The sequence below is a fragment of the Strix uralensis genome, chromosome Z (genome assembly GCF_047716275.1).
Source record: "Strix uralensis isolate ZFMK-TIS-50842 chromosome Z, bStrUra1, whole genome shotgun sequence".
Lineage (NCBI taxonomy): Eukaryota > Metazoa > Chordata > Aves > Strigiformes > Strigidae > Strix > Strix uralensis.
Window position 1 is genome coordinate 16,257,284 of NC_134012.1, and position 25,789 is coordinate 16,283,072.

A 25,789-nucleotide genomic window follows, 5' to 3' on the forward strand; every position below is an offset into this window, starting at 1 on the left:
TAGAAGTCAGACCTGCCTCTGGCCAAGGCCAAGCCAATTAGCAACAGTGGCTACGCCTCTGGGATAAGATATTTAAGAAGGGGAACCTGAGAGGAGGAGGGGAGTGAGGGAAATACCTCTGCAAACACCGAGGTCAGCACAACAAATGAGGAGCAGGAGGGTGAAGGGGAGGTGCACTGGGGCAGTGACCCCTTTCAGCCTGTGGGGAGAGGGCAGGCTGTGCCCTGCAGCTCATGGTGGTCAGTGGTGCAGCAGGTGCCCTCCTGCAGCCCGGGGAGCACCCCACACCGGAGCAGGGGCTGTGACTGAAGAAGGCCGGGACTCTGAGGGCAGCTGGCGCTGCAGCAGTCTGTCACTGGGAGGAGTGGAGCCCATGGCAGGGACCCTCGCTGGAGCAGTTTGTGAAGAGCTGCAGCCCTGTGGGAAGGACCCATGTTGGAGAAGTTTGTGGAGGACTGTCTCCATGGGGAGGGACCACACGCTGGAGCAGGGTAAGAGTGTGAGGAGTCCTCCCCCTGAGGACGAAGGAGCAGCAGAAACAAGGGGTGATGAACTGACCGCAACCCCCATCCCCTGCCCCCCCAACCCACACCTGGGGGGGGAAGGCAGAGGAGAAATCGGGAGCAAAGCTGAACCCAGGAGAAAGGGAGGGGTGGGGGGAAGGTGTTTTTAAGATGTGGTTGTATTTCTCACTGTCCTTCTCTGTTTGACTGGTAAACTAGTGGTGGTGGTGGTGGTGGTGGTGGTAGCGGTGAAATTAAATTGATGTTCTTTTTCTTCCCCAATCGAGTCTGTCTTTTCCCATGACCATAACGGGTGGGCCATCCCTCATTGTCCTTGTCTCGATCCCTGATCCTTTTGTTTTATCTTCTTCTCCCCATCCCTGAGGGGGGAGGAGTGAGGGAGCCAGGGGCTGCATGGTGCCTAGTTGCCTTCTGGGCCCAAACCAGGACAGGTGTGTAGGTACTTCTCCCCCATCACTTGATTCCCATGGACCTCCAGCAGGGTAAAAGCTGTTGAGAGCACAACACCAGTTAAGGAGGAATGGGAGGTGTTTTTCTTTCCTCCCCAGTGACTCAATGGCAAACAGTCTGCAAACAGAACTCTTGCTGACTGTGGTTGAGAGAAGGGAAACTAAGCTGGCTGTGCAGGTGTTGCTGGTGACGGCTTGCTGTGCCTGTGCTGCCATGGTGACAGCAGATGCCAGTGTGCCCCTTTGTCCTGTGTCCTTCCAGCCCTCTGTTTTCATGGCTTGTCTAGGGCAGAAGGCAACGCCGACTTTGAAATTGTTACTGGTGTTGTGGGGGAAGGTGTCACCTCTCTGCTGTTTCCTAGTTTCTTTCTCCCTTTATCTCATGCTGTTTTGTCAATGCCGCTGTGCAGAGCACATCTTTAGAGGATTGTTTGTCTTTTCTTTGGGTTAGATTTTTACTAGCTTAATGAGATCACCTGCCATTATTTTACAGAGCAAGGATCCCAAGCAATCAAAAGCGACCAGCAATGCGAGCAGTCCCTGACACACACAGCACTTTCCCTGCTATCCCCAATTTTTTCTTTTCCACGGCACAGTTGGAAGTGCGTATGTTTAAGCCAGGAGCAGTTTGGAAGATAGTCAAGCCCTTGAGAGGACAGGCAAGGCAATGGTCACCCACTGCACAAGGGCAGAGGCGATCTGCAGAACTGCTCAGGACACCAAGTGCAGAAAAGCTGGGCCTTGCCCCAGGTGAAGTGAGATTATGTATGGCCTGACTGGTGGTGACACAGGGCCTGACATTACTCAGATGTAAGCACCTCAAAACCTCGTAGCATCAAGAGAGGACGGGGATTCTTGTGCCATGCCAGGCAGTGCAGTAGTAAAGGGAGCATCTGCCTCCTCAGCAACCAGCCTTGTGCCTGTAACTCTCCTGCGCGCAAGTTGTTCCTGTCCTGTGCCAGGCTTCTCTAGCATCAGTTTATGCACAAATGCTTTCATGACTGAGCTGAAGAATTTCTCTGACGCTCAGATCGGTTCCCTCTGTTCACACTCAAATTTCCTGGGCCATTTAGAGCACATGTTTTCATCAGAGAAGGGCATTCTCAGTGAGGTGAGGAGTGTAATATCTTGAAAGTACTTTTCCCCAGGTGCATGTTAGCAGCAACCCTCTTATGGAAGGTCTAAAAAGTAGGACTTTCTTGTGGGCTAGAGCTATTACAGCTGACACAGTATGAAGACAGTGACAACATATTTTGAAACCCCTTTTTTCTGTATGTTTTTTCCGGAAATCATGTTGAGAGACCTAAGCTTGCTACGGCATACAAAGGTTTTAAATTCAACTATTCAGACAGAAATCCACAGACTTGCTTTTTTCTTTAACTCTGTGTTAAAGTTCTTCTGTGTTCTCATAACTGGAAACTGTCTATCCACAGACAGGAAAAATACTTGTTGTGTTACGAGGAGCTGAAAAGGGCAAACAACCTGAGAAGACAAATGGGGAATCTAATCTAAAATGAGTTATGCCCCATGAGCTTTATTTTTGGCTCAGTTGTTTCTAATCTGTTTCTAGCTCTGGATTTTATTGTTTATTGCATCAGTGTTTTCAGTGTTCCATTCAGGGGTTTTTTTGTACTTTTTCAGTCATTTCCTCATTTTTCCCCTACATATGTTTAGTCTCAAAGCGCTAGAGAAACTGAACAAGAACTCTAACTGCTATTCAGTTAGAGGCTTGTAAGTCACAAAAGGCTAAGAAGAAAAGAAATAATTATGGTTAGCAAGGCTTTTTGTGGGATCACTGTGAACCCAGTTCCAGAATTTGCTCCAGGCAAGAAAACTCTCCTCCACAGGACTCAATTCACTTCTGTCCTGTAGAGCCTGAGAAGCGTATAGGAACTCCTACCAAATAAAGATTGTGTGTTTTACATAAATGGACAGAATTATGAGCAACTCCATATGATGAAGGGCTGTGTTTGCTGCTCCTCTTTCCTTAGGCCACTCCTCTTATCACTACCAAACACGTATCAAAAAAGTCACTGATGAAAAGGGGGGTGGGGGGTGGGGGATGGGGGTGTGTGTGTGTGTCTCCCCCTGACCCCCCCCCCCCCCCCCCCCCCCCCCCCCTTGTTTCTGTGTTTTTACCAGTGTCTGTGGCAATTACTGCTCTGCCATCGCAGCGTTAGGGCTTTCGTTTGGAAAAATGTGTGTTCTGTAAAAGAGTCTCTTGTACCTTTGGTTTATTTACAGAACTCATGGGGAAATGCACAGGTTCATGCATTCATATTGTGATGAGGAGGGATAAATTGTTGGAATGCTTCTAGGATTTGATGGCTTTGTCAGTCTCCTTTGGTGGGAATGTTTAAGGCTGTTGGCTTTATGCTTTGGCTTAATTCCCACATTGCTTTTGAGAGGTTTGAGTGCACTGACTAGAACCTTTTTGTAGGGATCAGTTGTATTCTTCTGATATTTTGATTTTACAGATAAAGTTACTGTTCAGTATGAAATGAAAACAAACATTTTGCCTTTAAAACTCCGGGCCTTATTTTCCTTGAAACTGGATTTTCAGATGTGGTGTTAGAAGGCATTGCAGAATTCTAATTGTTATTTCTGCATCTTGTTGCTGTTTAATGTTTGGTGGCCTGAAGAACAGTACTGTGTAAGATCTGTAAGCAAAGTGGTTTTGTATTTTAGGAATACTTGCCAGCTGAATAGTTTATACCTTGGACTTAAACTCTAGAGGGTGATCTATGCAGGACAGCCACGTCATAGAGTAGCTGGTGCATGATTTATACTTGTAATCAGATTCCTAATTTGCAGCTTTAATTTTGCCTGGGTTGTGGAACTTTCGAGGAGTTTGTTTACTTTTCCATTTGCTTGAGGCCTAAGCAAAGATTTTAAAAGTTTGCAGACTTCAGGATAAGTATTTATTACTTTGTCATGCTCTGTTGCTACTCAAAACCTGTTTTGAGCATTGGTGGTATTCAAGAAATTGACAGATTTAGAGGGTGAATCTGTATCTTTATGTACCGAGCAGAAAAGTACAATGGATGTTTTTAGTTGCCAGGCAGTTTTCTTTGCCCAGGGGGTCAATTTATCAGGATTATGCAGCAGTGTAGCTAATTTATTTGTTAGTTCCAACAACTGCCATCTTAATGCAGAGATTTAGGTCAGTTCTGTAATCAAAACTGGACTCGCTGTCCCTGCTTTTGTGTTCTTACTTACTTTTTTCTAATGCTGCTTCAGTGAGATTACACCTGAGGGCAGAGGAATCACAAAGCTGGACCAGACTTTGCTAAACGGAAATAACGTAACAGCGGTAAGTCATTGTTGTTAAAAGGCTTCAGGCATTTATTTTCTGTACCTGTAAGTTGATCAGTAATTGAATTCAGCTACTTTAAGCTGAGCTTTCCAGACAGTTCCATTACATCAGGTACTTTCAAGTAGCTTCCAGGGCATATCTGTGTATGAATGATGCTGGAAAAGTGATCTTATTGCCTTACCTGGTACGTGTTACAGTTTAAAAAATGTAAAATGAAAAGAGCGTGGCCCTAATTTTATTTTGGTGAATGTTTCCCTGGCCTTCAGGTGTGTATGGGAATCACTGGCTTTGTTACCCACTCTGTAGGCTGATTCATACAGAGGCTTTTAACTCGTGAGTGTTTGCGTGCATACACATGCAGGTGGAATACATCTACATTTAATCCATTATTGTCTGTATAAATGCGTTTGCAGCAGTTTGGATGCTTAGAAGCTCATCGAGTCATTTGGCGATTGTGATACCCTGTGATGCCCAGAGAGCTGTACCTTTATGTGCTCTGAAAAAAACCCTGGAAGTCTGTTGGATTATAGCAAGCCAGAAGCACTGTGACTTTCAGTTTATCATGTGCTGATGTCTGCAGATGAGTCACGAAATACTGTGATTAAGCATCCCTAAGCTGAATTCTGCAACTTCCTGAATACCACAAAAGCAGACCCATGGTGGTTTTTTGCTCATCTGCATGGATGGCTGCAAAGTCTGGCCTTCCTACAGAAGGGCATTCCGAATTTTGTGGGGACAGAAGAGGAAGACTGACTTGAGCCAAAGTTGGCTCTGTGTGAATGGGGAGTAATCATTTTGCTGTCTTAGCTACCTTGCACCTCCTCGCTGTGTCTGAACAAGTGTTGTCTTGATTGAACCAAAGCAGAAAAAGGCTTAGAAATCATTGTGCTGCATCCTTGAAGGGCAGTGCGTGTTCTGACTTCTTGTATGGGGTAAAATTGCTACCGTCCAGTGAAGCTGGTGGTATGCTGCCCTTGAAGCAGAAGCTGGTGATTCTTAGAGTGAAAATTTTCAGCAAGACATAGAGACTGCAGAGGGCTGCTGACTTACTCCCTGCTGCCTGTAGAGGGGTTCAGACTCTTTCTTAGGTTTTGGGCCCTGCTTACCAGTAGAATTGGAAAGAGAAAACCAACTTCCCAGTGTAGTGAGAGTCTGGGGAAGAATCAGCAACTGGAGAAATTTTTTGTGAAAGGAAGCGTCTTCTTTGTCCTTTTAAAAACAAGCTGTAGTGTTTCTAGACAGAATCATCTCCTTGAGGTGAATAGCACAGACAAAAAACAGGATGTGTGTTACCTAGGAACTCCTTTGTGTTTTGTTAAACATTCTTTGTGAGATTCTTTTTGGCATGCTCTTCTTTGACGGTAACTGACTTCTTCTGTTGGGAGAGGAAGATAATACTGAATCTAAAAACCACTTTTGTGATCTACCATGAAGTCTCCATCTGCTAAAACGTTGTAAAGCAAGAACTGTCACATATGGGTTTGTAAAACTCAAGTCTATGGCACTAACACAAAACTATCTTATTCTTTTCTAGCTGATTCCAGGAGGAGAAGGACCTGAAGTATAATTTGATGCAGTTGTCATCTATGAAGTTGTGTCATATATATATGTATAATGTAAGTAGAGCTCTTGGGGTGTGGGTGGGCTTTGGTGTGGGTTGTTTGTTTATTTGTTTTGTTTACATACTCTTGCAGTTGACATTTGGTAAAAGACAAGGATTTCCTCTTCAGGAAAGGTGCATTGCTAATGATAATGCTGACTTTGTCAGTTGAAATCGTTGTGACTTTCTCGTAAAGACACACTAGTCTGTTCTGAATAAAAGGCTCTCTTTTTGTTAGTTACTGTGTTCTGTTATGCAAGTGCACAAGCTAGTTTTGTAACTGGTTGATGGAAAAGTAATAGTTCTGTTTCAGTTGCTGTCAGTCTTCAGTTTTTCTCCATCTGTTGCATTTGTTTATGGCCCAAGTCTGTATAAAATACAGGTCGTGAGGCAAGAGATTGCTGTTCTTCAGAGCAGGGGCAGGTGCTAAGCTGGATCATTTGTTTAAACACTGCTTCAGGCTGTGTCACCAGAAACCAGGGGGTAGAGCGCTGGAGAATTCTGAAAGCTTCTGTTTGGTACTCAGCAGCCTTTGGTTCTGCTGGCCTTGAGGTTCAGCTCCCTTGGACTTCTTTTGCCTGGTCGATACGTTTTCTCACAGTAAAGGCACTGTAATGGTATTTGGCAAACGAGGACAGGCAGACCAGACCTACTCATGTCCAGGGGGTAAAACGCCAAAAACCCAGACTAAAGAAAAGGCTGGTGTTAAACTTCTCCTTGGTGTCAGCAGTGACTCCGCTCGCTTTCACCTCCAAGTGGTGCTGCGAGCACTGACATGGTGCGCTGCCCGTGCCTGCCTGCGGAGTGCAGCATTGTCCTTTTAGAGTCGACACTCTTTTTGGCTGCATCAGTTCTCTGTGATATAAAAACTTGAGAGATATTGGGAGAGACTATCTGGGACAACTTCTGTAAAGTAAGGAATTGCTGGTTTTATTTTGTCATGATGGGCAAAAAATAACTGATTCTAAGTCATGTCCGCTGCAGCTTATGCTTCCACAATACACTGCTCAGCTGATTTCTGTGTGTAAATGGCTTTGAAGAGGAATCCCAGGTGCCTGCCGTTCCCACAGGGACAGGCAGGGGACAGCACGGCTTCACAGGGACAGGACATGCTTTGCCTTCCCGTCACCAGAAGAAGAAAGAAGAGTTGAGGAAGGTGGTCAGGATTAACAAGGAGGTTGCTGTACTAGATCCTTTTGTTGCCTTGCTTTGTCTGACAGAAAAGCTGCCTTCTGCTAGCTGGGTCTTAGCTCAAAACACTGTGAGAGCTTCTTGCTGTGACAGGGGAGAGGGACGCCCTCCCCTCTGTCAGGGAGTGTGTGACTTTTGACTTGCTTGTTCTGAATATATGATCTGCAGTTGTCATGTTTAGATTGCGTGGTGACAATCTATCCATTGACTCCCTGAATGGGTTTCCATTTCTGTCCTTGTTGCCTTCTCCAGCTTTTTTTAATACATCAATTTAAAAAAAAAATTTTTTTTAAACTTACATTTGATTAGAACATCATTTGTTGGTTTTGGCCACAAACACTTTAATTGGTAGAAATAAGTCCCCTTTTCATCAAAACAGTTAAAGGATTTCTAGCCAGTGTGGTACAATTGTGTTGGGGTTTTTTTGAATAAGATTCTGTACATGTTCCAGTGTGTGCACTTAACTTTTACTTCACTCAGTATTTTGAAAACAGTCTTAAATGGAAGAGACGTTTCATGCTTGGGAGAGAAAACGAGCAGATCTTGACTCCAAAGCAACTTCCCAAAGGGAAAGGTAAACTATTTTGTTTCTTTTTGGATTTTTATTCTGATAGCACAAACATCTTGTTCTCTCAGGGAAAAAACCCTTGGTATTGTGTGACTTCCTCCTTCTCTGGTTGGCTTGTTTGTTGGTTTTGTTTTTTTTTTTTTTTTCCACTCCCTCCAGAGGAAGGCTAAGACTTATCTTTTAGGAATCTAATTTTTATCTTTTAATTCATGACTCGGAGCTCTGCAGTCATCACTCTAAAAACAGTTTCTCTGCATCCAAACGCTGTTAATCCTTTATAATATGAAAGGAAAGATTTTTAACTTTCAGCTGTGGGCCAGGGCAGGCATCCATCCCCAAGGGTTTGGCAGATCAGCAAACCCTCCTTCAAACCAGGTTTTGACAGGCACAGCCTCTCCTTCTTCATACTGAGTCTAAAATAATGAAGTACACTATGACTGGTTCAGTATGTCACGAGATAATTATACTTACTGAATCATTTTACTGAAAAATGAAATGCATTTTTAAAGTATCTAGTAGTGCTTTGCATCTTCTCTGCTTTTCTGGACTTCTGAAGAAAAGAAGAAGTATTTTCAATAAAGTGTTGTTTCTTTGCACTGAGGCCAGTGTGTTTGGCTTGCACTCAATGTAGATTGCAGCTAAGTTTTAATTACTGACGTTATAAATAAGAGAAAGCATCATACATAAAGACTTATAGAAACATCACTCTTAATAAAAGCACCTAAAGTGATATAGCTGCTTAAATAAATGTAATAATGTGTGTGTAACATAATATGTAACAAATAAGTGTGCCTGGGTAGGCACAGGGGCTACCAGAGGTGTTGCGGGAGCTGAGCTGTTGCTCCTGGGAGCCAGGCAGAGCAAAGCCCCACGGCAGTGGGACGGGGAAAGGTGCAGGGTTGATCTGCTCCTTGCTGTGCTGTGCTGAGCATGTGATGGCTCGGGATAATCTACGTAAAGTTGTAGGGAAAAGACACATTTCTCTGAACGTTCTCAAATATGTATGGTGCTCTTGAGCTTGTAAATTCATTTCAGCAAGGCCCTTGTTCTTGTCAGTGACATGGAAAATGAAGCCTTGAGTCCTAGAGCCTCAGCATGTGTGCTGCTTCCTCATGCAAAATTTAGCACAGGCTTTGTTTGAAAGTACTCCTCTGAACATAATTTGAACATGCTTATTTTTTTGGTTGGGATCCTAACCATCTGCAACCATCTGCTAGCAGGTGTTTCATTTTGTCATGGATTTTGTTTTACCACCTTTATCATCTTATCTTTGCTCTCTTTCTGTGCAATATTGTATGGATCCTCACATCCCATCTGGTTTATGCAGTGGATGGAAAAATCTGCTGATCAGGACTGTTTCACACGGTCTAGTATTGTTATTTTTAATTATTTTGCCCTGACATCTTATCTGCCATAACACAGATAGGGCAGTCGTCATCTTCCGAGCATGCCCACTTGCTGAGCCTTTTTCTTCCTAGAGAAGATTAAAAAGAGTGTGTGATCAGTTGCTTTCACTATAATCCCAATTCTTTTATTAGAGGTTGATTTTTAGTGCTCTTTATGTTGAAAAATGGAATTTCTGAACCAGAAATTCTGGTCTTACAGCACAAAATCGGTTATTGTTCCAAGAGTATTTTTCAGAGAATAGGATGTGCGTGTCTGATGTAAAATGATGTAGTAGTAAAATGTGACATCATAGCCTCTGGCAAAACTGTCTTTGAAAAATGTGAACTGCTATCCCGTTGTGATACACCAGGATGGGGCAATCTGAAGGTCTGATACAAACATAATGGAGAATTTGGCATTGGGCAATTGGGCTTTGACATTGGGGGGGGACGGGGGGACGGGACGGGACGACACGACATGGGACAAAAAGAGAACTGTAAAATGAAATTAAACAGTGACTTACTGTGGTGACACAATCTCTGTTCCAGTGGTGACCTGCAGTTAAAAGATACAGGTTTGAGTTAGCAACAAGCAACTCTTCAAAAGTGCAAGCAGCGGATTGTCAGTCTTCAGCTAAATGAATGGTAGGCATGGGGTGGTGTTTTCTTAATGGGGTAATGTGATCTCTACTCAGAATTCCCCTCTGGGGCTATTTTCTCTGAATGGGTCAGAAACACACAAACCAGAGGGGTCTGGTTTTGTCCTGCCCTTCCCTGCAGGAGTGGGAGAGCAGCTACTGGAAAACAAGTAGCTGTTACACTTGTGTGTTGGATCACTTGAGGGAGTTTAATGATTTATGAGCTCACCAAAAGACAAATTGTGCCATCTTGGTTTATTATTAGAGTACCTCAGCAGAGCACAGATGTACAGCTGTAATCAAAATACAAGAGATGGTGAAGAAGGCAGAAGAGTACAGGAAAAAGTGATCAATATAAGCCCGACAGAGGCAGTGCCAGTGGTGGTAGTAATACCAACCCTTTGTGTGGATTTGTTACAAATTTTGCAAGCGCTTCTGTCCGTGGTGTGGCCATGGTCTAGTTGTGGCTTACTGGCAGCTGGGTAGGCGGTGAGGGAGTGGAGGTAAGGCGCTAGTAAGGACAACAGATCAGCACTGGGCCACGAAGGCTTTTAAGGCCGTGCTGCTACCTGTGGAAATGCTCATACAACTTAAGTCTCGCAGGCACAGTGTTGAGGACAGCCCAGTGTGGTGGAAGTTGGTATGTTGATGTGTTAGAAGAAAAAATAATACTGGAGTTGAATTATGTGTTGCGATCCCAGCACCTGACAGTGGAAATAACCAGTGCTGGGCCAGGATGCTCCATCAGTCAAAAAAGTGTTCTGATGTGCAGTTATGTCACTCATGGCTTGTACTGGCAAACAGAAGAACTATTACAATTTTTCCTTATTTTCAGAGCCATGCACGTTGGCTCCCTCTTTTTGGAGGCACAGGATTGCTCTCCCTTCACATGTGCTTATTTCCCCTGTGTAGTCTGTGGGTTACTTGTTCAAAAAAGCAAAGAATCCTCAAAGTTTTATGATTCAGAAGCATTCAAAGTTAAACATGTACTGGAGCGATACAAGTAGAAGCTTGTCTGCAAATCAAAGTGTTTGAAGTGCTTCTTTCTGATGGATTTGTGTTTCTGTTAGACTAGCCCAGGTAAAATAAACATTGTGGTGGTCAAGTAAATGCAATTTAGTTCATCAAACTGCCACTTGAACATTAATTTTTAAGACAACAAAAATAGAACAAAAGCTTTGCATTTAAAATTCAGTCATAATTACAATGAAATTAATGAAAAAAGTTTCCAGGGCATGAGCTCTGTGTATGTGTGAATAATGGGCAGAATTAAATTTTATTTGTAATAAAAAACTGAATTGAAGGCAATAGGAATCACATGCAAAGTTGCAAGTGACTGCTATTGCCCAGGTTTTCACAACCCTAAATAATTTATTATAATTCTATATACTGGGGTGTTACATTAAACAACCACCCTTCTTTCCAGCTCCTTCTTTCCTCCTGAAAACTAGAGGGGAGCTTGTTCCAATGGATTGTTTGTTTCTGTAAAATTCAGCAACTGGTTGCAAAATGGAGCCTCATTTGAAATGAGAATTTGTGTTACTGTGAGGATGCTGTTACCTTATTTTCAAGAAATCTGAATTTATAAAGCAGATGCACATTTTGTGTCCGAAAGTCAAATCTAATATCATACTTTCAATTGTATCCAAATGTCTAGTATTTCTTTAAGTGTCTTGATATGAGTTGGTTGATATAACCAGACACTCAGAAATCTATTTTTTTTTTTAAATTAATTTCATATACATACTGTTAATGACACTGCAGCCCAGGCTGCATTGCCCAGAACTTTGGACATACAGCTTTCCATCTCACATTTGGTGGGTGTAACTCTGGTACATCCATACTTGTTACTTTTTGCTAGAGTGATGTAGGCTTATTTTCTTCAGCAATGAGATATACCATTAATTGCCCTCTAACTTTACAGACACGATATTCTGATGATATTACAGGGTGTTAAGGTAAATGGAATAGCTTCATGCAGAGATTATCAGGTGTGTTTGTACTTGGACTCCTGTGCATATAGAAGTTAGATGACACAAGCTTGCTCACATCGTTGTGTGCATAACTTCTGAAATCGGATCTAGTTTGTCAGAGTAATACACACTCCAGGATTAGTTTTGTTTTGTTTTGTTTCATAGAAATGTTTGCCATAAAATCTGCTCTGAATGTTTTGCATGCTTGAACAGCCAGAAAAGTGTAACTGCAGTTCTGTATGAAGTCATATGTCTTAGAAGAGCAAAGTCAACATAGTCTGAGTCTTCAGCAAAACACCCATGTATTTGCTTAGTGCTCATGTACTTGACTAAATTGAAGCATTAGCAGTTACCAATTACTTATGTACTAAGAGACTTAGGGTATGTGGCAGGATGGTCCCCTACAAAGACAAGTACAGCTAAAAACAAGGTGCAAATTTATTCAAATCTCAGTGAAAGATTTGGGTGTGATACCACTGGGATCAGAGACTTTGCTAACAGAAGCTGTAGGGTTTGTATTTTAGGTTACCAGAAAGTGTTTTAACTCATTACTTCTGCAAGTTCATTTTGGACACCTCTACAAGGCATTTCTGTTAAAAATTTGCAGGCATTAGAGTATGTCATTGAAGGATAAAGATAACAAAATCCTTTTTCCTAGTAAACCGACTGGCTTTTAAAGGCTTCAGATCAAAAGCACTGAAATACAGGAAGGAATTTTATGTGAAATACACGTCTTGGTGATTAGCAACAGCATATACATCTATTTGCTGAACTCTGCTTTCTCCCAATGCATTGGGTGTTGATTATTTTTAAAACTGACTTTTTAATTGTAAGCCTCAAGGGCCACTTCATCAGCTCCCTGAGATGACCCTCTACTGAACAGTGAACTCAGTCATCTCATTTTGTTTAATTAACCTGTTATTACATCAATGCACACAGCCACTGGGCCACCTTGGTTCATTCATTTAACATGCACAGGCTGTAGTTTTTTGGAGGTTACAGACAGTGCTTCAGGGAGCTGATAATTTATGCCAGCTGAGTCATGTGCGTTCACAATCCAGTGTCTGTTCAGTATATCGACTTCTCGAAAGTACTCTGTAATTTTTCCGTTAAAAAAAAAAATCTTTGATGTGTTTTGGGGTTATTTAACTGCAATGCCAGAATTGAACAGAATTACAGTGATTTTAGTCTAATAAATTATGTTATTTATCAGTGGAGTTTCTTATTCATCAGTACTGAAGCTGTGAGCATTGTTTAATTCATTAGCGTGTAAATTTTTGTTTTACTGCTGAAGACAGCACAATCTCTTTGGTCAGTTACATCCTTGGTAAAGAGCCTTTTTTCCCTACTTCAATCTGACTCAGGTGATCCATGAATCATCTTCTTCCCTGGCTGATGAGCTCCACTTGCTCATCAACCTTCTGAACTAACCTGAATTTGTCTGGCTGATGAAACGAGGTTGCAATAAAGAGGCTGCATCAACAAAAATAAGTAAGTGGATTGTGTTGCTGTTAGTGCTGTAATTCAGCAGAAACACTTCTGAGTTGTTTGAAACAATGTGTCAGATTTGATTTGTGTGGAAAAAATGAGTATTTCAAAACACTTCTAACCCTCTCCCAACTGCCGCTCAGATGCAAAACATAGTTGTCCCTCTCTGTCTCTGCACTCCCCTTACAGGAGCTGCATCCAGTAACTTCTGACTTCATGTTGCACCACACACATCTACATCTTCAGTGGGTCCTGGAAGTTACACACTGGGTATATGGAAGTTAGCATATTATCCTCAAGTTTTCATAATCTAATACATCTCTGAGATCAAAGACATGAGCTACTTTCAAATGGAAAGTTAGAAGAAGGTGATAATGGAAGCACCATTTAGAAACTGTTCCATTCTCTGCAAACAGACCCTGCCACTCATTCGTGAAAGCTGACCTATGCCTAGCTAAAGGTTTAACAGGGTGAGGTACTGGAAGCAAAATGAACTACTTTTTTTTTTTTTTTTTCTCCCCTCTTCATTTTGTTTTCTCCTTTCAGTGGGCAGGTTTGTGAGTGATGCCCTTCTGGTACCAGACAAGTGCAAGTTCCTTCACCAGGAAAGGATGGATGTGTGTGAAACTCACCTGCACTGGCGTACTGTTGCTAAAGAGGTATATTCATCTGTCTTAAAATTTCCTGCCTCACTTCTTTAGAGCTGTATGACTCTTCTGAGGATGAGTTTAAATATAACAGTGACATGGAAAACAAAAAGCAGTAGTTATGAATATTTGAGTGAATGGCTTTTTGTTCTGTTTTGTAAGGTAGGAAATAGGAGTCACTCTGTTGAGCACATCAGAGTCCACCTTAGAACATTGACCCTGTTTCATAGCACTTTGGTTTTTTTCTTCACATCCACTTACACACCCACCATGTTTTCTGCCTCTTCCAGCTTCCTGTGTTAGTGCTGCTCCGGAACTAAATACTGATCACTAATGCCTAGGCTTTGCTTTTATCATCATCCTCAGTATGGATATTGGTATGCCAGGTGCTTCACAACAATCAAACAGGCCTCAAAGAATGCAGTATATGAAGTTTGGCATAAAAGGGTAGGAGAGCTGATGGGACACAGGACTAGCCAAAGACATTTTGCAGTCAAGCACAGAGTTTTAATAATTTACCAGTGCTTTACTGAAAACAGAAATAAACCTAATACTATAATTGCTAATGCGTTTTGGACATTTTTGTCCTTATGTAGAGAGGTTCTAGGAATAAAAACCGAGATGAGCTTCAAGAAGATTTCTGGCTGCTATTTGTTTTGGAAGCTCTTATCTTGTATGTTATTCCACCTTCTGGAGATCAAAATTGAAATGTGCTCAGCAGATTTTCAAATTTTCAGTGCTTGCTTGAATCATACTGTTGCCCCTCAAATTAAGTGTTTAAGGCAGCAACCTTCATGCAGGCAAATTTTAGTCTATTTTAAGTACTTGCAAGCTTGGAACGGCATAGCCGAGAACAACATCGTCGCTGTGCACCAATGAACTATTTTCCTTTTTTCATCTGCCTACATCACTATATCTTTCTGTCCTACATCACTATATCTTTAAGGTATAATTATGCACAACTGACTGTTTTCCCAACAAGGCTAGAAGGTGCTGCACTGGCAGAAGTGTCAGACCAGATATAGTGTGTTTCCAGTATAACAGGTATTTTAAATGTTAATCTATCTTGCAATGAACTTTTCAATAGCATTAGTACATCAGGATCAGGATTAATGCATCACATTACTGTTCTGTCTTAAGGTTTTCTGCTTATGAGGCAGAGCCTGTGAGGATCTTAGACAAGAGGATATGGAGTTGTCACATATATGGGAGAGAGAAGTGTTTGTATGCTGGGAAAGATCAAGGGCAGGGGAAGGGAGAGCTTGCCACTTACAGTGGTCATGCAGACACAGATAGGGAGCTGCCTACAATGCAGACAGTGAATGCACACTTGACCACTCTAAATCATGTTTCAAAATTCAGAGATCATGCAGTTCACCAGCTTCAACCTCCTAAGGCAGTATGCAGCCCATTAGGTTTTTTCAAGGTCTGTGATTTTTGTTTGTTTGTTTGTTTCCTCCATGGCAATATTGTTACTGCTTTCTTTCTATTTTCTGTAGTCCTGTAGTGAGAAGAGTATGAATTTGCATGACTACGGCATGCTGCTGCCCTGTGGAATCGACGAATTTCATGGTGTGGAGTTTGTTTGCTGCCTGTTAGCAGAGGAAAGTGACAATCTTGACTCAGCTGATGCCAAAGATGATGATTCAGATGGCTGGTGGGGAGGTGCAGATGCAGACTATGCAGATGGAAGGTAAGAGTGACTTTTTACCCTTCAACTTGTTATTATCATTTTAAAGATGCCAAAAATCTATCTAAAAGACGTCAGTGTGGAAGAGTCACTGCTCCTTATAAGTGAACTTGCACATACAGTGGTCGAAAACATGTTCTACTCATTTATTTTTAACTTTCAATAGAAAAGCTTATTGTTAGTAAGTTATTTTGCTTTTGATGCCTTCATCTTTTCTTCAATGAGGAGTATTGCCATACTTATTACAAAAATGCTTAAATACATACTTTTTGACAACTAAATTATAAATACTGTACTCTAAGATGCTTAATGTTCAGTTTGGGGTACTGCAGCAGATACTCAGCCGACATAACCATTGGAGGTTTTGAAATGTCTTCATTCATAATAGGCGTTAGCTGTATGCCATTATTACTGCAAGAATATTTTTCTGCTGACAATTACTTTCTAAATGTGATCCAAAAGAAAATCTGTTTTAATATCTAGCCTTTGACAGATTTGTTAATATGCTGCTGCTAAGATGGAGTACTGAGGTTTCATCTGCAAGACAGCAGTGGATGGGAAAATACCATGCTTGTCTTTACCCTTTAACATCCCCTGTGCACGTAGGCTAATTCTGATCCAAATATGGGTTATGACTGTTGCAACTGAGAGGTCTGGTGCAGTCAAAGCCCTTTCATATCCCTCTCTTGAGCGTGCTAGCAGCCCTGAGAACAATGTTGCATCCTTACAACTGAATTGAAACAACCCTCTAAGATGACTTTCTTCATAAAACACTAAGATCTGTGTTCGAATTCTGTTTGTGCTCCCTAGACTTCCATCACTTCATACTGTGCTAATGCAGTCTTTCTACTTCTTAGGTGATGATACTGCATCTTTTACAAATGCTATACAAAATCCAATTGGGGCAGATTACAAGTGGTTTCAAGGAGAACCCTGAAAATAAATGGGGACCGAACAAAGTGAATAATGCTGGAAGTTAATAGTTCTGAATTGCGTTATGTCTGGGCTTTTTAATAATCCAAATGGAAACAAGTTCAGGAACAGTGCCGAGATGAAGGACAGAGATTGAATTGCTGTAATGTGGTGCAAAGAGATGCATTAAGACAATGGAAAATTAGAAATCATGGTGGGCATCTAAATCTTTCCCAGCGAAGCATCAGTAAGTGTTGAAGGGAGGGGTTATTTTGTGAATAATGGAATAAACTTAATTAAAATAAACTTTCCCATTGTGGTTTCCAGTTTTCTCTCATAAATGGGAATTAATGGTCACGACTGTTTGATGCAAGAAACCTGCATCAAGCAACATTGCATCTTCCACCTTGATACCTTCAGGCTTTTTCCTGACTTGTACTTCCAACAGCTGTCGAAGTGTCACAACTTATAACCCTTTCAGTGGGATTTGTAAACCCGTCTTTGGACTGTTGCTGTGTTCACTTCTGTATATTTCTTTTAGGTTTGACTGGAATATGTTCTCTTAGAATAAGAAATTAGTGTAGACCTTGTTCCAATTGAGACAAATTTGCTTTTTTTCATCATATATATATATATATATACACACACAAGATATATATAGATCTATCTTGCATACCTATTACCTGTCTTATCTATATATCTTACATTTATTATATATATGAAATACATAGCTATAAAACTTTTCTTTCATATATCTGATCAGAGATTCCTAAAATATTTTAAATAAAAGAGTTCACAGGGGTGTACACAGTTCTGTTTGTAAATCAGATATCCCATTTATTTCTGTCTTTTTCATGTTTGTCACTGAACATTTAATTTTCTAGTCTGTTTTGTTCCTCATAAAGCAGTTTACTATCTGAAGAGATGAGTTCAAGAATAACTTCATAAATTTTGTATCCTCTAGGAATAGGAGCTGTAACTGCATTTGGATCCATTTCTGAAGTTCCAAGCAAGTACTGATAGGTTTTTTCCTCCCCTCCCATAGAAGTGCATGGAAAAGGACAATGAAAGGATCCTTTTATGGGGCACTTGCACTTCAGCTGCAGATGAAGAGACAAGCAATTTGTAGTTCTTTTACACTGACTCACTCATTTCTTGCTGCTTCTTCATCTTCCCATGTGCGTTTAAACCATGTGTACTGGAGCCAGAAATACTCTTGAAATTCAGACATATTTAAAAAAAAAATACATTACTTGGTTCATATGCAGCAGTAGGTGGTAGTTCAAATTTTTTGTGTGTGATTTCATAGATATATCAACATATGTTTGTATGTATATAAATATATATATATCTTAGTCCTAAGCTGATTGTGAGGGAGGAAGGAGGAGAAGGGAAGTGAAATATAGGGGGACACTTTTCTAATGCTAAATTCCCAATATTCTCTGCTGTTAAAGCATCTCTGAAGTGCTTACTAAAGTCTATGTTTTTCACCTTACATGAGTGATCTCACACTGGCAATGTTTGCTTCATCTTGAAGCCTGCCAAAGAGTTTAACATCCCCCTGTGTGTAAGTCCATCTTCGGTGTGACACTGTGTGTAAGGAGCAGAAGGCGCTGGTAGCTTGTGCAACAGCTAACACCAACCCCACTGCTCAGCAGCTCTGAAGCAAAGCCCTGTGTCAGAGGAGTTTTAGGTTCATCGAGCCCCCCTCTGGGCAGGGAGGGAGTATGGTGTTGGGAAAAGTGTCCATCAAAGTATTTTGATCTGGAATCATGATAGCTTTTACTTGGGTCAGGTCGACTGAGTGCAAGTTGTTGGTGTCTTCCAGTTGATGGCTTTTAATGCACACAGGGTGCACTCCAGATCATGAGACACATGCTGTTCTTTTCAAGAGGGGGCACTTGCTCGTTCTGGAGAATTCCTGTGTTTGGTTTGCCAGTTGTTTTTGAGCCCACTGCAGCTTGGGCTGCAGTGCTGTCACAGATGGATGTTCTGCCTACCCAGCATCTGACCACCACCTGGGTCTGGGCATAAAAGGATGTGGCTTGCCTCGTGGTGTGGCTTGTTGGCAGTACGTGGGGAAAGGGGGAAGGCTGTATTTTGGTGACGGGTGTGATATACTGTCACGGATGAAAGTATTGACATGGTAATATTTAGTAAGAAATCTAGGTTTATTAATAACTAACAGCAATTTATTATTATAAAATAATTCAGAAATACTAAAAGAAAGAAAAGCGACTTATTCAGATTCTAAAATGACAAGATTCACACTAACTTACTTAACAGTACCTATATATATACATGCATGCACATAATAAAACAGACAAACATACAGAAACAAAGGTGTTTGGATTCAGTAGAATGAACACAGAACGGACATACACACACAGAAACAAGGGTACGTACACCCACCCCCCCACACACCAGTAAAGAGAAGCTAGCTCAAAGAAAATTTCCCTCTTGAGTTTAGAGCAAATACTCACAATGCCTTGGCATTCCTCAACAGGTGATAATTGAGACTCGAGCAGGGGACTTCGCTCTGGCCTTCCATCTGGAGCAGACGACACATTAAGGGTTTGGTATCTGAGAGGTGTCCCAGCTCAGGGGAGATTGCTGGTCACAGGCCCGCTGCAATCCAGGAGAGCTCAAAGGGTCTCCCTGGTTGTCGCCATTTATAGGGTACAAGATAATTGACTTTTGTCAAATACCTTCTGGTGCCTTCCAGCAGTTACAAAGGAATTTGATTAATGTGCAACTCTGTTATTGTTCCCATTTGACCACATCCCAGGCACAGGTGTGCCAGGCCCTTAGGAGTTGATGGGCCGTTATAGCTGTTTCCAAGCAATCAGGAGGGGCAGGAGCCAGGCTCGTTAACATTGTCAGTCCTTATCTCCACAGATTGGTGTATAGCTCGGGGGATGTGGGTGGAATCGTGGGTGGAATCGCACCTAGCACCAAGCAGGTCAACAAAGTGTGTGTGGGGGGGGTGGTGTAAGAATTGCACCACCACATATACCCTCTTTTGTTCATGAGGCCAAGAGGCAGGATCCGCTTATGCTTTTGAAAGTGCATCATGTCATGCTCGTCTTGAAATAGCATATAACTCTTATTAAGAGTTCACAAGCATTTTTCCAGCAGTGGCGCTCCTTGCTGTTATCCACATCTTCAATTAAAGTTTACCTTGAAGACTGCCTGAGGGACAGCTAGTTGCAGGTGCTGGCTTTCAGTATAGATGCAGAGCTCTCCCTGCATAGCTAGAACTCAGCCAAGTGACCTGCAGGCTCTGGCTGCCCTTGAGACTCGGCACAGCCTTGTGGCCTTCCTGCCTGTACCTGGGCTTTTGCTCGAAGCTTTGCTGTCCTTGATGTCCAATGTTGAACATCTTTAGGAGTGATGGCCAAGATGGAAACTTCCAGGTTTTCTCTGTCTACATCTATCTCAAATGTGCCTCTCCTCATCTTCCTGTCACTGTGTGTGAGACTTCCCAGGCTCTACTTCCCACCAGGGAAACTGGCTCCTGTAATTTTCCTTCTTTTGCAGTAGGGAAACTGAGGCACAATAAGTCTCACTGTTGAGGGTTATACAGAAAGCTTTTGTTTAAGTCATCCTATGGCTCAGGAGCAGAAGACGGTGCCTTAACTTCAGCCAGGTCTCATTTTTCTAGACAATCTGAATATAATTTCAAGGTGCAAAATAGGAGACTTAATTTCTCATTGTTTTTCCCTCAGCAGGTTAGGGCAAATTAATTTTGTTCATTGGGTTTATAAAACATATGTTCAGGCTGATGTAATAATTAGGTAGTGTTGTAAATGTCACATTGGAGGGAGTAGTGTATTTTATAAGGATTTGGTTTACAGTTTCTCATAAAATTCTGCCAAGCGAAGTTTTATGGTTTGTTTTTACTTGCCATTAGGATAGTTAATACGGTAGGTTTTTTTACTACAATAAATAATCCAAAAGGGTGCAGTCCAGTTTGTGCTGATAATTAGGCATCTGTGAAACTAAAATAAATGTGCTATATAGCATGGTAATCAAGTTGTTCTCTGGTTTTGCAACCCTGTACCAGACTGAGCTTAGGGATGAGGGCTCATCTCCCAGATGCTGGAAAAAAAAAAAAAAAAAAAAAAAAAAAAAAAAAAAAAAAAAAGTGCTGTATCCTTTTGGACTCCAGAAAGAGCTTTTTTTGTCAATGGTATTTGGAAAACTGACTTTGTTCTTAATTGCCTCCTCCAAGTCTAATCCAAGAAATCCTGAAAGACTTTTAAAACTTGTCAATTTTTTCTAATGGTGAAAGCAGCATTGTATATGTGCCTGTTATGCTGAATTGTTGCCGGGTGAGACCTTATGCTTTTAATTATCAGTCTTGGTCAAGCGTTTGGGGAAGAGGAGTCACATGGGCCTGACAGAATTGTTCTGAGTAATTTGTTAGAGATCCTCACTTGACATGGAGGAAGCATACATTTAATTTCTTTAGCTTTCTACCTCTTTTTATGACTTAAGTGGTACAAAGATGTCGACACATATTTTACTTAGTGTCTTCCCTTCAGAAATGTCTGCAAGTTAACCTCAACATCAAATTAGTTACAATCAGAATTCCCCAGAGTGCTGTCATTAAATCAGGCTGTCACAAGGTGTGTTTAAATTGGCCACGGTCATATAATGCCCTGACCTGATGTAACAACTCATTGAGTTCTTGTGGTATGTTGCACTGCTGCCTTGGTACAAAGTAGGCAGACAGGCAATTGAGATGTCTGCCTGTGGCACATGTTTATGAAGAATGCCTAAGTAAGTCAAATTTAATGGGGTTTAGTAATTTCTGTACTTGGGAAATTCTCTTTCCTTTTGCAAGTGTAGCTTTGATTAGCTACTGTATAATTCCCTTTGTCTGGGTCTCTGTGTGCCAGAGCAGTGGGAGAGTTAATGCAGGCAAGAGTTGGGAAGCTGTTGATGTTTAATTGTGAATGCAGGTGAAAGCAGGGAAATGCTACAAACAGTGTGACAGTTTTTAGTGTTCTCTATGCTCACAGTGTCTTGTCCACAAGGTCATTCCAAAACATGAAATCCTCTTGCCCCATTTCTCCCCATTACATCTCCCTGTGTTCCTCTCACCCTTGTTTTTCCCCTGCTCATCTCTTCAGAGGTATTTGGAAAGATAGTATTGAAAAAAGAGCCTTTAGGGGACTGTTTGACCCGGGCATATATCTGGCCATTGCATATTAATTGACCAGGGAGATTAAGAAAATGTAACCAAAATCCTCTAATCTTCCTTATCTGATACTCTGAAGGGTACTTTAGGCTCTTTGGCATTTGAACTACATTCAACATGGAAGAAAAAATTGGCAAAACTAGGAGGATTAAGGTGGTGATGTTGAATGCATTGCCTTCTCCCATTTCAAAGAGAGGTTTCTGTGTTGCATCCCCAGAGACCCTTAATGGGACAGGCTTTCAACCCTATGTCGTCAGCAGCTGGCTGTCCTTGGTTTAAGTACACTGCAGGGAGGCTGGCTTCTGACACCTGGAGTAAACCCCTGTTGCAGCCACATGGACTCTGGGGTGTCAGGCCCCATGCAGTGGAGAAGTGCTGCATGTCTGAGGAAGAGTCAGGGCCTGAGCGGTGTCTGGATATAGAGCATTCTTGATGCAGAAATCGGGGGGAGGGGTGCAGATATTTCCGAGACTCTTGCTGCTACTTAAATCCTTCAATTTCTTCATACTTGTGTCTAGTATGTAGAGACATTGTGTTTCTTGACCATTCTTCCCTCCTCCTTCTCTCCCATTGTTCTTACTGTTAATGTCTTCTTGCAGCATTGAGGCAAAAATCTGAGGTTTAATTGGAAGTCCAGCTCTGACCCCAAAAGATTTGTCTGAAGGATGTAGAAATGGGATATCTAGAGTCCTTTTGAAGTTTTCGCTATTCTAAAGCTAAAAAAGTGTTATTGCTCAAGAAAAGGGAGAGTGCTCGGGCTAAATTCTTCATTGGAAACATGCTCACTGGAGGAAAAAAAAAATTAATTTTGTCTCATGAGTATTCAACTGTTTTCAAGCCATCTTGTCACTCATGTTAAAAGAAACAACAAGTTCTCATTGATGTAAGCTTTTTTTCATTAAAGCGGAAAGTCAATTTCTAAAATTTCAGTGAGGAATGCTCCAGTGGAAATCTCCTAAATGATTCTTTAAAAAAGCAAAACATTAAAAACAAAAATCCACCCCCTACTCCCCAAGCACTTGAGCCAGTACAGCTGAACCAGGCGTGAAGCTGGACCAAGGGTCTGCACTGCAGGCTCTGACGTAGAAGCAAGAAGTGACTTGCATTTGGATGGATAACAAGATTTCCCTTTTTCTGTACTGTGCAGACTGAGCTGTAGGCTGTTCATACCCCTGAAAATTTAAGGAAATTTAAGGAAAACTGAACTTTGTGCCAGCAATGGTATGCCTACTGCGTGGTTCAGGGTCTGCTTGGTGGGGAGCTCAGTCATCTGTGACACAGGAGCAGGGAGGGGTGTGGCAAGAGGTGGTGTTCTTATCAGCTGTCCTAATACAAATTGTTCCTAACTGGGAGTCAGTGCCCTGAAATAAACAACAGGAATTACAAACTTGCTTAGCTTTTCCTGCTTTTTTTTCTCCCTCTTCTGAAGTTTGTCATCAGTGTAGGTTAACACCAATTTTTGAAATAGGTAAAGTTTGCACTATGTGAATTGTCCATCTCTAAATTAATATTTTAGAGAAACTGAATTCATTTGGTGAGACAGTGTGGAAGGTGTTCTGATTTTCGCAATATAATATTTCAGCTAATTGGTCAGAAGCTCCTATCTACATTGATAGGAAAATTGATTTTTGTAGTAGAACTGTTAGAAACTGAAAAAGTGCTTCATACCTGTTCTAAAACATTATTAATAGTACAGTTTCTCCTAAGAACTTCTGTGTTTTCCTAAGTATTTTAAATTTTTTGATAAAACCTAATTGCTTTTCTTTATAAATTTAGCTAAGGCATCACGAAATTGTAGGCATAATGTTACTGCTTATGTTGGATAATTCCTGAAGTGTTTTGTCCTATTCACATATTTTATATGCTATTAGCATATTGTGTCTCACATTGTTACATTAATTGGGTTTGTTTCTCATGTTGGCTGTTAGTCAATATTTGGGTAGTTCATGATATATTTTTAATAACTTTTTTCCTTTTTAACATGGAGGTTGTTAAAATTCAGAAAGCATAGAAACACCAGAGCATTCATGACTAGAAAGACTGGTAAATGTTGGATTTCTTCTTAGGACAAGTAAAGTTAGCATGGAACTGATGAAACAGCGCATTGCTTTGAGAGGTAATTACAGTGATGCTGAGCTGGCAAATCCAATCGCCATTTAAGTATAAAGCATTAACTGAAGTGATGGATGAGGCTATGGGTGGAGAGAATTAATCTAATTGAGGAAGTGGTAAGTAGAAGATAGCCATGTTTTCATTTGGTAGAAGGTTGGCTTGCAGAGAAGGGTTACATTTCTTTGACCTCACGAAACAGAGCCATTGGCAAAAATTATATGAGCAAAAATTTTAAGTTGTCACTTGTAATGACTTGTAATGACTGAAATGTGGGGGAGGGAGAAAGCTTCCCTATGTGTGTTCATGTAGTAATCAACTCAAGAAACACTTCTGATATGTCTGCAACATGTTCTGAGAAGTTCTTGTGACATCGTGATATATACCACCCCATTTCAAGTGCTGTACTATTTATAATGCATGAAAAAATCGAAAGTGAGAAATTTACCGCTGGGTTTTTCAACATGTTGCACCAGCATGACTGCGTGCCAGTGGATGTGTAGCTGGATATCCCTCTATAAAGTTACCCAGCAGTTCCTGCTCTATTTTACCTTTCAGTGATCTATGTAACAGTTTTTGTGGTCTGTACTAGAAATAAGACCTCAGCATTGGGGTGGCTTGTAGAAATTTAAGAATTCCACCTCTTGTGAGACCATGCTATTAACAGCACAGTATAGTAAAGCATTTTCTGTATTTTTTTTTCTTTTGCCTTCTAACAAAGGCTACACACTTCGAATGCATGGATGAAAGAGCAAAAAAATCTAGGGTTTTTTTTTTTTTTCCTGACAGAAAAGTTTTCTAGTCTTGAATGACTTTGGTTACATGATGACAAGCAGTTTCTTCACATAGGATCTGTATTCTGATCAGTGCTGAGGAAAAAATAACACTCAAATTGTGACTTGAGTGAAGAAGAAAAGGTTAAAACAGTAAAATGTTGACCTGGAGAACTAGATCTATGCTTGCTTCTGCCATGAAGGTGGTCTGCTAGGCCACCATAAAAAGCTTGATACAAAAGGTGCTCCTTTTTCCTCTGGCTGCATGAATGGAGGTAATTTGCTCTGCAGAAGTCCTGGCCTCTTGCAGCTGCTCCTGGTGGCAGGTGTATTTAAACAGTTTAAGATGTCACATTCTCTGAAAAATCTTATTCAGTGTCTTAAATTGAACACACAGAGTTATTGCATGCTTCTGGTATTTTTTGTTTTGCTTTCCCAATTGTAAAACAGTTGTTGTTTGTGAACAGAAAGGACTGGTGGATGATGTGGCGGTTGGAGGCCGACTAGGGCACAGCGATCATGAAATAATAGAGTTCTCTATTCTTAGGGAGGCCAGGAGAGGGGGAAGCAGAACTGACATCCTGGACTTCCAAAGGGCTGACTTTGTCTTGTTTGGGCACCTGCTTGACAGCATGCCTTGGGAGATGATCCTGAAGGGTATAGGGATCTAGGAAGGCTGGACACTCTTTAAGAAGAAAGTCTTAATGGCACAGAAGCAGGCAGTCCCCAGGTGCTGTAAGAGAAGCCGGTGACGGAGAAGACCACCCTGGCTGAACAGGGAGCTTTGGCTGCAACTCAGGGAGAAAAGGAGAGTTTACAGCCTTTGGAAGAAGGGGCTAGCCACTCACAGTGATTACAAAGATGCCGTGAGGCTATGCAGGGCGGAAATCAGGAGGTCTAAAGCCCAGCTGGAAATTAATGTGGCTTCAGCAATCAAGGACAACAAGAAATGTTTCTATAAGTATGTGAGCAGCAAAAGAAAGACCAGGGAGAGCCTCCATCCCCTGCTAGATGCAGGAGGAAACATGGTAACATGTGATGAGGAAAAGGCTGAGGTGCTTAATGCCTTCTTTGCCTCAATCTTTAATAGCAAGACTAGTTGTATTGAGGGAATCCAGCCTCCTCAGCCAGAGGACAGAGACTGGGAGAACAACGCCCCTGCATTCCAGGACGAGACAGTCAGTGACCTACTGCATCACATAGACACACACAAGTCTATGGGACCAGAGGGGATACACCCGAGGGTGCTGAAGGAGCTGGCTGAGGTGCTTGCCAAGGCGCTTTCCATCATCTACCAGCAGTCCTGGCTGACCGGGGAGG